This window comes from Tiliqua scincoides, chromosome 3 (assembly GCF_035046505.1).
Source record: "Tiliqua scincoides isolate rTilSci1 chromosome 3, rTilSci1.hap2, whole genome shotgun sequence".
Classification (NCBI taxonomy): Eukaryota; Metazoa; Chordata; class Lepidosauria; order Squamata; family Scincidae; genus Tiliqua; species Tiliqua scincoides.
In genome coordinates this window covers 4,322,829-4,337,590 of record NC_089823.1, presented here as the reverse complement: position 1 = coordinate 4,337,590, position 14,762 = coordinate 4,322,829, and the positions used below count along the sequence as shown (strand labels likewise).

The window sequence follows — 14,762 nt, the reverse complement described above, 5'->3', positions numbered from 1 at the left end:
AACCTTGCCTTGGATGCAGTGTGGGCCTGCCGGCTCCAGGGCATGTTAGGATTGCACTGTTAGACTCTTTGAGACTTCAATACATTCAGATTGGAGATTTATATGTGGTCCTTGTTTCCCATGAAACTGACACATCAACATCCTTTCCTTTGAATGGAACAGACCAGGAGGAAAGCGGCCTAAGCAAACGGCAAGCACAGCCTTGCTAGGGGTCCCTCCTCCGAAGAATCTGGGTCACCAGGAGACAAGCAGATGAAAAGCTAACCCGATACGGCTGAAGGTCAGCTATACAGTTTCTCCTCGGGCTGCTCAAAGGTTTCATTCATCATAAATCAAAACTAGGGGAATGGAATCCAGCAGGAAAAGAGATGCCATCCCTGGGATGATCAACACGACAGCACTGCATTTATGAGGGTTCCTTCAGCATAGTTCCTATTTGCATGAGAATATTCCATCCAATATGCCACATCAATCAGTCAAGGAAATCAAGGAAGGGAAAGTTTTTCAACCTCCTTGGCTGCATAATTTTGAAAGGCTGAAAGTTTTTCAGCCTCCTTGGTTTGCTAAGAAGTAAGCCTCGCTGAGTTCAATGGGCCTCACTCTCGGGTAAACATGCCTAAGTTTGCAGCTAGTAATGATATTTGTTCAACCATTGGACATTTGAATAAAATGGGAAGCCATGGTTTCTCATGACGGATATGAGTCTCAGTAAGCTGTGCAAGAACTCTCCTCCCTCCCTCCTCTTTCATGTGCAAGACGAGAGAAAGTTTTCCCACTGCTTTGACATAAACCTCAGTTCCACTATTTCTGAACTCGATAACACAATTTGCTTCAAATCACAGAGAGGGAAAATAAAACAAGAAGTTTATTTACCTACCATCTCTTAACTACATATTCTACATGGGATAAACTTACAATGGAGACCCAGTGTAAAGAAAAGAGGTAGACCATCAGCTTGGATCAGGAAGACCTGGGTTCAAATTCCTGCTAATAGCCTTGGGCAAGCGGCCCACTTGCAGGCCTTTCTACACATGCAACAAAATAAGGTGATGGAAAGGGCTGGGCTGCTATACCATTTTTGAAAGCTTCCCTATGCTCACAGGCACACTCCCTGTAAATAAAAACTAGCACACAGGGAGATTGGCTGGGCTAAAACACTGCTGTGCTAGTTTTTTACTTACTGGGAGTTTTTACATAAAGGAATGTCTAAAACTGCGATCCCACCACCAGCAGCCTGAAGTGGTACAGTCCTTTCTCATCCTGCAGCATGGGTAGGCAAATCTGTTTTGAAGATAATACAAAAATTGGGACCATCTCATCCAGAGCATCCTGAAATTCAAGAACTGAGATTGATGGAGATTCAAGAACCAAAGACACAAATATATGTGGATTGACAGCAGGGACATGTGGTCGGTGGGGAGGCAGGTGAGGCAGAGACTCCCCACCTGAGTCCTTTGAAAAGCGCCACCACCTTCCACGGCAGTGGCGCTTTTCAAAGGACTCTGGTGGGGAGGCTCTGCCTCACCTGCCTCCACACCTACTGCACTTCCCAGACTGCCAGGAGAAATTGTCTGGGGGTTCGGAGAGTGGGGTTGTCAATAAGCTCAATGATCTCTTTAAAAGAACTGAAAGGTGGCCCTAGAAGTGTAATTTAAAAAATAAATTAGATTAAACTAGAAACAAGCAAAGAGGATTCAGTTTCACAGTGAAAAGAAACCATATTCTCCCTTGGCGCAAGTTAATAAACATGTCAAAACGGAGTAGCCAGTACCAAAACCAGCCAGATGGGATTCCTCTCAGAATTCAGCTTCCATCATCTTATTTTTATTTCTTTATTTCACTTTCCAGTTGTCAACTCTACAGAAAAACAAATCAGTGTAGCGAGGCACGTCATCTTGACCACTGGCAGCTGAAACATGGAGTGGTTCCATTTCTTTTAAACACATCGCTGGCAGCACAAGAAAACGCCACATGTGGCCAGAACCCAAAACAATGCCCAGGTTCAAACTCCAGCATCTATGATCCTGTTAGCAGCAAAAACAGAATCCCCCAAATCCACCCATTGGCTTCCTCCAGGAGACAGGGTGGAGCTCAGTGGTAGAGTTCCTGCCTCGCATCAGGTAGCCCTGGGTTCAGCCCTTGGCTTCTCCTGCTAAAGGATCTCAGGCAACAGACCTAAGAAAAGGACTTTTCCCTATAATCCTGAAGAGCTGCTTCCTGGCTGAGTGGGTAATTCCAGCCAAGTCGGAGCAGAAGTCTGTCTCAGTAGGAGGCAGCTGTATGTGCAATCACATACATACATATCATGTGAGAATGGGTGGATTTTAAGCATCCTCTAAGTCAGGGGTGTCCAAAGTTTTTGGCAGGAGGGCCACATCAGCTCTCTGACACTGTGTCGGGGGCCGGGGGGGGGAAGAATTAATTTACATTTTCAATTTGAATAAATTTACATAAGTTTAAATAAATGAATATATTAAAGATGAACTTATATGAATGAATGAAGGTCTTGCAATAGCTCAAGGCCTATAAAAGGCCTTGCAGAAAGCAAGGCCAGCCTTTCCTTCACTGCCACTGCTGCATCACAGATGTGAAAGAGCAAGCAGTGGAGGGAGCTCTCATCCCACAGCTCAGGAGAGGTCAAACAGTCGCCCTCACTCTGAGAGAAGTTGCGTTGGACCAGTGCGGGCTTCAACAAATCTCCAGAGGCTCATTGGAGACTGGGGGCTCCCTGAGGGCCGCATTGAGAGGCCTCGAGGGCCGCAAGTGGCCCCCGGACCGGGGTTTGGGCACCCCTGCTCTAAGTAAATCTGTTCTCTTCCCTCCCACCCTTCATCAGCCCCTTGGATGACACTATTGTTGCCCACAACTGTTTTTATATTATTGCTTCAGTTATGTTTATAAGTTTATAACTTATATAACTTATATAAAGTTCAGTATATTTGGTTTCTAATCATATTTTGGTTACGATGTAAATCGCTTTTTGATCCTTTCAGAAAAGCAGTATCAAAAAATCTTAAAAATCCTTTGATTGATCTTTTAAAGGTGCATCCAATTAATCAGGCAAGAGATTCTTGTTAGTTACAGTATTTTTAATATAAGTGCTTCCCTCCTTCTCCACCTCCACTGAGATCTATTTCTTCCCTTCCTTTGCTGGCCTATTTCCAATGAGCTGCTGGAGCACCTGCTGGTTGGTGGGGTCCTTGTAAAGAAGCCTGGATTAGGTGGACTCAGTCCAGTTCCCACCAGGCTTTTCTCATAGCCGGAGTGCACACTCAGGACCTCTATGCTGTGTATTCACCTTAAGAGAGCCCAAGTGCTTGCCCTTTTGCTTTGAATATCCATCACACATCAGGGAACTTCCAGGGATTTGTTTTTGGTCCTTTTTATTTATTTATTTTTTTAAAGAGGAGACCTCACAGAAAAGTCTGCCCACCCCTGTCTTAAGGGAATGACATCTCAGCAGCGGATCAGGAAGCTACTGGTTTCTGGCAGCATTCTGGAGAGCGGATTGCCAATTTCTAATCTAACACAGACTACTGAGGAAGTAGAATACGGGCAAAATTCACAAACCTGATGAAGAACATAGCTACTGCGCATGGGGTGAGAGTGCTTGTGCGCCTCCCATGGATAAATATACAATGGAGACCCAGTGTAAATTAAAGTGGTAGACCATCAGCTTGGATCAGGAAGACCTGGGTTCACATTCCCGCTAACAAATAGTCTTGGGCAAGCTGCTCACTTGCAGGCCTTTCTACACATGCAACAAAATAAGGTGATGGAAAGGTGATGGGATGGAAAACCTAATACAAGACAGGAACGTGCAGTGGGTGGGGACACAGAAAAGTGCCACCCGTTGTGTTACGCGTAGGTTGTGGGTGCTTGGACGGCGGCAGCGCTTTATGAAGGACTCTGGTGGGGAGGCTCTGCCTCCCCTGCCTTCCCACCCACTGCATGTCCCTGGAACACAGCTTCAGTGAATGCTTCCTTATCAAATTGCTAGCCCTGCTGTTTTAGATCCTTTACAACGCAAAAACCAAAAACCAAAAAAACCAGGCAGTATCCCATTTTCTTCTCTCTTTTTCTTCCTGCTTTGCACTGATTTTCATCTACAATGTCATACTGGTAAGTCTAGGAAAATAACCAGCCCAGAAGGCTTTGACCAAGTTTGCAAACGCTGCCAACCCAAACCCCACTTGGCGTCAGTGGTCCATCTCGGAGAGCAGCTAAAACAGCAGGAAATTCAAACTGCCACCAGAAGTTAATCTCTTTTTGTGGTCTGGGAAGGAAACAGGCATTTCTGCCACCCAAGGCAGCTCTTTGTATCACTTTCCAGGTCATACCATGGAAAATTATTTCCTTGTGCAACCCCTCCCTCCAAAACCAAGAAAGGAGCTGGGAATCTGTGTGTTGAAACAAGGAGAATCTCTTCTGGGTGCTGGTGAATAGCCTGGCTGCCATGCTGCTTGCAAAGTCCTCTCCTAACCCTGCATTTTCCAGGCTGCAGGTCACTGAGCCACACTGTTCTTCTGAATTAACATTAACATTGACTTTTCAGAGCGGGTAAGAGAATGAACTAGAGTGTGGGTCGGAACTCACGAGCTGGTCCAGACCTGATTGTTGAAGGGCTGCCAAACAGAGAAGCTAATCGCCAACAAGGAAAATGTATTGAGCCCTATGGGAAGTGAAACTGAGCCACATGTGCACATTTACTCATGAGTAGGCATACCCGCCTCCACTTCAAGAGACAGGCCAAGAGGAACTCAATGCCACCAGAATGGCTCCGATCTGATGAACACAGGCCCCCCCCCCAAAAAAAAAAACCCCCAAGCACTGCACCAATGCCAAAACACAAGGCTTTATGATAAGGGCCAATTTTGATTGTCCTGATAAGGATAAGGGGTGGGGGATGAAAAGCTGTACAGAAATGGGCTGTGAAGGAATGTCACTAAGCACAACTCAATGAGGTGACAACCAGTTACCCTCAAGCCAGTCCATCATCTTTTGCAACTGAATTCAATCTGACAAGCAGCAGAGCAGGACAGACTCAGCCCACCTGCAAAGAAGCTCAAGTGGTCTCAGCTTCCTGGTACATGTCCCCGGTACATTATTGTCCCTATCTTGCTTTCTGGGGAGATTTGAAGGATGCCCGGGAGTTCTTCAGGTTTCTGCTCCTCAAGAACCTACAGCCCTTTCAGGAATTCAGATTATATATGCATATCTACAAGGGGCATCAGGTATTCAACTTCTTGAGTATTCATTCGAGCATCTTTAAGGAGCCCCTTTTGCAGGCTTCCTGACCATGTGCAGAGTGCCATCCATTCACAGACATTTTAAAGAATGCATGTAGGTCAGGGCACTACCCACTACTCCATGCGCATTCATTGTTCACATTCTGAATGCCAGAAATGGTCTTATAAATTACACCTTTGAGGGATCACATGCCTCTTCATGCCTCCAGCACACATTCATGCACACACATGCACATGAATCCAAAATATCAGGGCGCTTGCCCTTTGGCCACTGCCTTGTAACTGCCTACCCAGACAAGAATATTGCTGAACTTGCAGCTATCCTATAACACACTCAGCCAGATCAATTGCAAGATTAAATATTCTCTTAAGAGTTGGTTAGAAAGCTATTATGCTCCATTTACTAACACAGCCTGCTTCAGAAGCCTATGCAGACCCCTTGATTGCAGCATCAATAAGTACAAGATACAGAAGGCAGAGCAGTGAGCAATGGGGAAGAAGGGGCAGGACAGCTCAGACAGATCCTTGGCAGGAAGAATGGGGATGTTAGCAGTAAGCAAGGCTGTGCTTTATTTCCCCTCCATGGAACATTAAAGAGTGCTTGACTCAAAACACTGCTGCTTCATTTACCATACACACTGTCCAACTGGTACTACATGCTGTCAGGTAACTAGCTTAGTGGCAGAGCACCCACTTGTGTGCAAAAGGCCCCAAGCTCAACTCCAGGCATCTCCAGGGGGCCTGGGAAAGACCCTGGTCTGAACCCTGGAAAGACACCCGGAGTCAATATCGGCAATATTGAGCGTCTCTGCATAAGGTGTCTTTGTATGTTCCCAACCACAAGTGGGTTCTGAAAAGCCAAACATCTCCAGATTTGGCTTAGCACTGCCCCTGAATTTGCCATGCTCCCCTGATTTTGTCCCCGACCTCCCTGTGCCTGATATCAGATTCCCAATGAGATTCCAAACAGACAGGTGGGTGTCCTGATCCCCCTTAGACCATACCCAAGCCTTGTTCTGAATGACAGCTGTAACAACAGCCTGCCTTTAAAGCATTTGCTCTGCTATTCCACCCCTGATCATGGGGCAGGGTGGGGCAGGTTAAACGTTAACTACATTTGCTGCAGTTTCTTGGGGCAACAAGTATACCTGGTCTGCTGCTGCATTTGTGTACTTCAAGATTGTGCAATCAGTTTGACAAAGGCAGCACTGGAAGAGGACTGGAGGCGGAGCTGGCCTTGCCATGAAGCAACCTGAAACCTTTGCTTGAAGTGGCACCCTTGGAAAGGTGGCTGTGACAAGACCCCCATCTGTTCGTCCCCTGCCCTCTCCAGCCTGCATTGGGGGCCCTGATCCTTGTCTGACTTGCTGAGAGCCAGCCAGAAGAGGATCCGGTGATGGCAGCCCCCCTCTCCTTCCAGCACTAGGGGGGGGGGCGCAGAAGAAACAAAGAGCTGCCACAGCACCACATCACTTTTTCCCACCCACCCGCTGCTTAACTAGCAACGATCCTGATCTGGATCTGGGATCTGAGAAGGGATCTGGAGCCTCCCCCCTCCCCCTTTACTTATGGAGCAAAACACAGCACCTCGGACCTCCGTACCACTTCTGTTTAAAATGAACATGGGGTTCCTCCTCATGTCAAGCAGAATCCATGCGGAGAACAGGGTGCACATGGAACTCTGGTAAGTGAAGTGGAGTAGGTAAGTGAGATGGGGTGCCTCTCTAGCCCCCTCCCTACCCATGGGCGCTCACTGGCTCCCCACCTGTTTGATTACTTGCTCACCCACCTCGCCTCTCCACAGAGGTGCCATAGGAGTGGGAACATTGAACAGGGAGCCGGTAGCGTAGCTACAGGGCAGCAGAGCTGTAAGTATTGCAGGTATTGCAAGGAATCATGCAAGTGGCCCCTCCCACTCGCCATGGGAGCCATTCTGGGCAGCAATGGCAATGTGCCCTATGCAACTGGGGGGATTCAGGCACCACTGACTGGAGGACTCAACTCAGAGATTTCAGGATCGCAAAGACACAAAGTAAAAACAAAAATTACGAAGGGATCATATCAAAACAGAATTATTCTAGTCCTGTGTTTGAAAAATTGCTTAGCGAAACCGTGTGGGCAGGCAGGAAGGAGGGGAGAAGCAGAAGCAGGTTTTTTGGAATATTTTCAGTTCACACATGGCTGCTGTAAAGGTCCAGCTGTAGGGACTGTATACATACCATCCGGACTTCTGTTGCAAACAAGTTAGCAGACAAGCAACCCCCATGAGATTTTAACAGGCCTTCAAGGTCAAGATGGCCATTTTTTCCATTACAACAACCTCAGAAGGTTGGTCAGGATAAACACCCTCTTTCTAAAGGGAAGCACCTCAAAGTACATTGTCCAGCGTTACCAGTCATTTCCTGAGCAAGCCAAGATCCAAACTTGAGGTGCATCACTACCACAAAATGTTGTGATGCCCACTAGCTTAGATGCCTGTTTTCGAAACCGTTATAATAATGGCCTGCTCTAATGTCTAAACTGGGTAGCCCGAGGCAAGTCAGATTCTCGCTGCAAGCATAACACACAATAATCTCAACACACACCACCCTGAGGAAGGCGGCAGCAGGGATAGCGTCAGAGGTCGGCACTCAACAGTTCACACAGCCAGGCTGGTCCCTGATCCCCCAAAAGCAGAGGGAGCACCCAACGTACATAGAAAAGGGAAGTTCCATGGGAGGCCCACACAAGGCTTTTCCCCAGGGCCCCCACAAAACTAACACCAGCCCTGGAGGACAGGACACAAAACAGATAAGCAGGTGGCTGATGAATAACAATGCACTTCAGGTAGAGGCCAAAGGTGAAGCAAGAAATGTGTACAACACTCAAGTTATTTAAAAACTGGATTCCTCTGCATTCATGCAATGCAGTTGTATACTAACCATTGCTCCATCCAGCTCAGTATTGTCTCTGCTGACTTTCCGTAGCTCTCCGGGGATCTTTCCCAGCCCCAACTGGAGACACCTGGGACTTCAGGCATGCAGAGTAGGTGCTCTGCTGCTGAACTACAACCCCTTCCCTCTTAAAGCTATTTCTGCCCTATTTCTGTGTTGCATATACACAACAGGGATCAAATGTGTATACCTGTGGGCTGGGCAGAAATGCTGCATCACAGTGTACAAATGAAGTTTTGTCTCCAGAAGGATACTACAGAACTGGGATAGGTGCAGAAGAGGGCAACTGGCTCTGTGCACCTTCCGTGCTACGAACAGCTCAAGCATGCCTTGGGATTGTTGAAGAAGCAACTGAGAAGGAGTCCTGAAAGTTCTGCACAGTGAAGAGAAAGTGAATAGATAAGTTTCTCCTCCCCCCCCCCCAATACCAGAACTGGGGGTCACCCAATGGGCAGACAAAAGAGAGGAATTTCTCACACAACACATAATTATGGACTTCTCGGCCAAAAGATGTGGCAATTCCGAGCCACAGAGGGCAGCTCTCTTGGGAGCTATTAGCTGTGAGGGCTCCGAGGGTCTCCAGGGCCAGAAGCAGAACACACAGAGCATCGGTTACCAGGAAGGAGAAGGCTGTTGCCAGCATGCCTGGCTTGCAAGCTTCCTGGAGGCATCCAAATGGCCACTGGGAAAAGCAGGCTGTGGGACAAGGTCAGGTCCAGCAAGGATTCTCCTGATGCTTTTTTGAAGCTCTCAGGTCTGTTCCCCACCCTGCTACCCAAGACCATGCTTAACGAGGGACGGCAGGGATCAAACCCAGAACCTTCGGCATGGAAAAGAGACACTACCACTGAGCCATGGCCATTCATGTACACAAAACACTCAAGAGAGAATTGTCGCTTGTGAAAAATACCCTGTGAACCACATGAAACGAAGTGCCTTGCACTGACCTGGGCTCCTGCGTCTTTTCCCAACCTCCCCACTACCCAACCCCTCCTCCCTCCATTTGGTCAACCCTCCCTTACTAAGACACACGGACCTGGTGCCAGCGAACAGTGTCTTGAGGATGGCAGTACAGAAATACCTTGACTTTCAACACGTTGCTCTTTCAGCCATTTTCAACTATAACCACATTTCAAATTTCATCCACCTTCTTTGTTCCAACTTCATTCAACCTTCCATGTCATCAATGTTCTTATGTTTATTGTTCTTTTATTTCAGTTTTGCATGCATATGCATGCATTATATAGTTAAGTTTTTCACCAGCCAAAATAAAATTTGCAAGCTAAATAAGGCTCTGCTTTGACATTCATCAATTTGCTCTGGTCCTTAACCAGATGAAAGTGCAAGGTATTGGTGTTATTAGATGGCAGAGTCAATTCAAGGGAGGAAAGAAAGATCACATCTTGACACGCTGCACTGATGGATTATAAATAATGCTTTCAATGGAAAACTCTCTTGCATGCCTTTCATTTTGAAAGCTAATGGAGGGGGGGGAGAGAACTGTTGTGTAGAAGGAGCAGTGGCATAGCTAGAGGGGGTGCAAAGCACTAAGTGCCAGGCATTCACCTACATTTTGCTCCCACTGCTGGGAATGGCTCCAAAGGGGAGGGGTCACTTGCACACTGTGGTGAGGCTCCCTGCAAAACTTAGTGCTTTGCACCTCTTCTAGCTATGCCACTGAGAAGGAGCATATTCCACATGGACTCCTAATTTCCAGTCTGCCTCCAAAGAATGGGGGCAGGGGCGGGGGCAGGGAAGAGGACACCGGCCAAAGTACTTAGGCAGCATGACCCTCTCCCAAGATAGCAATGCCCACAACTCTTTCCAGGAGCAAACTAACCACTGACTTTGATCATAAGCCACCCACTTAAGCCATTTCTGCCCCACCCACAGGTGTACACATTTGATCCCTGTTGCATATATGCAATGTAGGGCAGAAATGGCCTAAGCTGCAATCCTATACACACTTTCCTGGAAGTAAGCCCTACTAAGAAGTAAGTCTCATATCTTCTGCACAGACATGTGTAGGACTATACTGTGAGTTTCTGTTCCTCAAAAGTGCAGACAAATCAGCAGTGTGCCTGAAAGTCTTCCTATGAGTGAAGCACCAAGAAGCTGAATCCAGGATTATACAGTATTGATGTATTGCTCTTTACAGAAGCTGCCTGAGAGACAAACTAGCCCCCTCCTCTTTCCTGGTGCTGCTCATCCAGGAAACCAACCACCAAATATAGGCTAGGTTGTTGATGTAGCAGAGTAGCGAAGGGACTGAGCTGCAAATCTTTCCCAGTTCAGATCTCATCACCTTTGCACAAACTCACCAGGTTGCCTTAGGCAAGCATTCCCTTTCAGCCTCAGCTATGAGATACTACTACTTACAGGGTTGTTGTAGCGACAACATCAAGATAATACATGCACACTCAGAACATGCTACTGTATATATAGTAAATGTTAAGTATTATTCCTGCATTCCCAACAAGACCCTCTGGTGAACACATCAGGCTATCGATTCTGACTGGCAGAAATTCCCAAGTTTCTTCAGGAACCCTTCCAAAGCCTTTTCATCCTTTTTCCTGGAAATGCCACCGATTGAATCTGGGGCTTTCTTCATGCAGAGCACATGCTCTGCCACTGAAATGAGGATCCTCTCACAGTGGAAGTGCATCAACCTTCACAGACTTGTACCTACAACTCTCACCCCATTTTTACTTTAATCTTTAATTTTTACTTTTACTCTCACCAGAACCCTCTGCCTCTCCTCACACATGCCACATGCACAAGCTCACAACCCATGTACCCCACATCAGCTGGCCAGTTAAGGCTCAAAGACAAACACACATCTGTGGGGCCAGGAAGTGAGAATATGTCCATTGCTGCCACTGAAAAGCTCAGCATTTGGGTACCACTCTAATTCCTTCTGTGGTGGCTCATTCACCCACACAAGTCATCACTGGATGATGCAGCCATCAAGTTATGAGTGGGCTTCCAGAAAAGTCCCAAAGCAAATTCGAATCCCTTAATAACCAGTGAGGTCACATCTAAAGGAGGGAGAGGAGGAAAGTTGTTAACTGGTGATTTTCATTGCAACTGAACATAGGAAGAGCCCTGTTGGATCAGGTCAAACCAGCCTCCTGTATCTCACAGTGTTCCCATCCTATGCCTCAGGGAGCACACAAGACAGCAGGAGACCTGCATCCTGGCGCTCTCCCTTGCATTTGGCATTCTGAGGTAGCCTTCTTCTAAAACCAGGAGATGGCACATATCCATCAGGGCTTGTAACCTGTGATTGACTTTTCCTCCAGAAATTTGTCCTATCCCTTTTCAAAGGCATCCAGGCCAGAAGCAATCACTGCATCCTGTTGCAAGGAGTTCCACAGACTAATACAGACTAATCAACTGTGGGGGCTCCCTGGCATATTAAGTGGTAATCAATCTGCATTAAGTGATCTAAAATATGCACACATGCACCCATCCCAGAAATATCCCAAGGTACTGGGAAAGCACAAGAGATGAGGAGGATATGCCTCCTTTCCTGGCAAAAATTCCTTAAAATTGGGGCTAACCTGGGGGTAAAAACCCTCATACACCTAAAGGCACCTGCCTAATTTTTCACAGCTTTGGACATACCAACTCAACTTTGTTCAGTTGATACTTAGTTCAGTTCTAGGATACTTCCTAGAACAAGTATCAGTTGAAAGCAGACTTTTCCCAAATCCAAAGCACTGCAGAGAGATCCTGTACACCTCCTTGGAATTAAAGCCCCCCCCCAACCCCACCCCTCACAATCCAGGAAAGACAAAGTACTTAGGAGTCAAGCCACTGAAATCCTTTGGGGTTCCTTGGACCCAGAGTGACTAAAATAACTCCCCATGCACTGTGAAGTGCTTAACTGCATGGGGGATCACAGAGAGGAAGAGGAGGCCAGCTGCTTCATCCCAGCTCCGCAGATCTGTTGGGAGTCCTCAACTCAGTTCGAGGGAGGGGCAGCAGCCAAGGCTTAATCCCTTTGTTAAATGGCCCACTGGAAGCGCTGTGATTTTTGAATGAATAAACTCAGCGCGGAAGAGGAGCAGAGCTGGTCCAGCTAGTGGCGTAGCCAGAGGGGGGCAAAAGAGCTAAGTTTGGCAGGGAGCCTCACTGCAGCAAGGGGCCCCTGGAATGGCTGCGAGGGGGAGGGGCCGCCTGCACTCCCCCCCGTGAGGCTCCGAGCCAAACCTAGCGCTTTGCCCCCCCTCTAGCTACGCCACTGGGTCCAGCCCCCCACTCCAGGGCCCACATCAAAGGAAATTCAGAGAAGGGAGAGAAACGTTGCATCCTGTGCAGCTGAAGTCAGAGGGATCCGGGGGGCCACTGGGACCACCCAGAAAGATGGGGATCCAAAGAAAGGCGCTCCCTCCCTCAAAAAAGTTCCCTCTCTAAACGCGGGGGGTGGGCGTGATGGGGAACGCGATCCCTTCGCCACCGGGAGCCCCCCAACAGGGCTTGATCCCACCAGCCAGCCAGCCCCACACCCCTCACGTTCCTGGGCGAGACTTCCCCGGTGGGACAAAGTGAGTCAAGCCCCAAAGCACTGGGGGAGGGGTGCGCAGGACCGGAGATCTGCCTGGGGCGAGAGCACTCAGCGGTGCAGGAGCCCAATCCTAGGCACGTCTACTCAGGAGCAAGTCCCACTGTAATCAATGGGGCTTGCTCCCAGGTTAAGTGTGGCTGGGATGCATCCTAATCCTAGGCACGTCTACTCAGAAGTAAGTCCCACTACAGGCTATGGGGCTTGCTGGGCTGGGATTGCAGCCTCACAGCGCAAGCCCAGGCACGTCTACTCGGAAGTAAGTCCCGCTGTAGTCAACGGGGCTTGCTCCCAGGCAAGTGCGGCTCGGCTTGCAGCCCGGACCTCCTCGCCGGGACGAACCCCCGCGCAGTGCGGGGCGCGCCCGCGCGGCACGCAGGCAGCACTCACCGGCCTCTCCCGCCGCAGGCGAGCCGGAGCCGGAGCCGGAGCCGCTGTCCCCGCGCGATTCCCCGGCAGGCAGGAGCAGCCAGTCCGGACCTGCCGCTATTGTCAGCACCGCCGTCCCCGCCTTGCCCACCAGCGGACTGCGGCAGCGCCCGCCCCCCGGCCGGCCGCCCCCCGCCTCGCCCATCGGCCGGCCTCCCTCGCTCGGCCCCACCTCCAGCACGGCCTCCCGGCTCCGCTCCGCTCTAGGTGGGCTGCCTGGCTGGTCCTGGTGCGGGCGATGCTCCTGCCAGCCTGCGAGGGACGGGGGCGCCTGCAGGAGGAGGGCTGCCCCAGTGGCGTGGGCGGAGGGGGGCAAAGCCCGGAGTTTTGCGGGCAGCCTGCAAGGGGCCCCCCTTCGGGGCCGTTCCAGGCGGGGAGAGCAACGGAGGCCAGTGCTTGGGGTGGCTCCCAAGGGGAGGGGCCCCTTGCAGGGCTCCCCGCAAAACTTAGGGCTTTGCCCCCCCCCACCTGGCATGGCTTTCTGCTGCTGAGCCCTGCTGAGGTGTCAGGCTAAAAGGGCAGACCAGACGAGAATTGGGCTCTCCCATACCTTGAAAATGCCATCAAGCTTTGTGTATTTGATTTTTATTTGTGTATTAAATCTTTATAGGCCAGATTTGTGTATCTATCTTCTGTCATGTGCAGCTGATGAGTTCCTGAGAAAAAAAAGTGCTTATTTCTGGTCATAACCTGCTTAATGACATCACTTCCTGCTTAATGACATCACTGCTGGCCCTCAGCAGGCGACGTGAATGCTATTTGGCCCTCTGTACTAAACGGGTTTGGCACCCCTGATCAATGAGTCTGCTTTCTCAAATTGATGATGGATCAGTGATGGATCAATTGATAGAAACACCATATATTATAGAAGTGAGGAGACTGGTGATGCGCTTACTTACTTTACTTACCAAGATCTGCTTACTTTTTCATAGGAACCGAAAAGGCTGCCAGTGAGAGTCAGGTGAAAAACAGGGGCTTAGAGGGACAAGCACAGGTAAAGAGGAGGAGGCTGCCTTTGAGCACATCCTCCGCTCAGGAATTTATTTTCAGAACTGGAGATGAGCATGCAATTCTTTCTCAGGAAAGTGCACCCTTGTCATCCCCCGTCCGTCCGTCCCCCCTTCTGCATTCCAAGAGCTTGATTTAAAGGCTGGAATTTTGTTGTTGCTCTTGTTAAATGAGCATTGGAAATGGCTGCCAATCTTGTACATGGTGCAGAGGCCTACCAGCAATTCCCAGCAGATCTGTGTCCCAGTAGTATAGCTAGAGGGGGTGCAAAGCACTAAGTTTTTCATGGTGCCTCACCACAGTGGGCAAGCAGCCCCTCCTCTTCAAAGCTATTCCAGGCTGCTAGAGCAAAACAGAAGCGTACACCTGGAATGGTTCGAAAGGGAAGAAGGAGGGGCCGCTTGCACGCTGCAGTGAGGCACCATGAAAAACTTAGTGCTTTGCACCCCCTCTAGCTATGCTACACTCTTTCTCTCGATACCGAGCTAAACAAACACATCGGTAAAGCAGCTACCACGTTTTCCAGACTCACAAAGAGAGTCTGGTCCAACAAGAAGCTGACGGAACATACCAAGA

At 49.1% G+C, this 14,762-nt stretch overlaps 1 protein-coding gene across 1 annotated transcript in view; it reads right to left on the bottom strand.

Annotated features, from left to right (window-relative positions):
* PAK1 (p21 (RAC1) activated kinase 1) overlaps positions 1–13,258 on the bottom strand; it is a 98,408-nt gene extending 85,150 nt beyond the window's left edge. The window contains exon 1 of the mRNA XM_066618830.1: positions 13,140–13,258. The gene's annotated coding sequence lies outside the window, so the exon portion shown is untranslated. The remainder of the gene's footprint in view (positions 1–13,139) is intronic.
* Between the last annotated feature and the right edge of the window lie 1,504 nt (positions 13,259–14,762).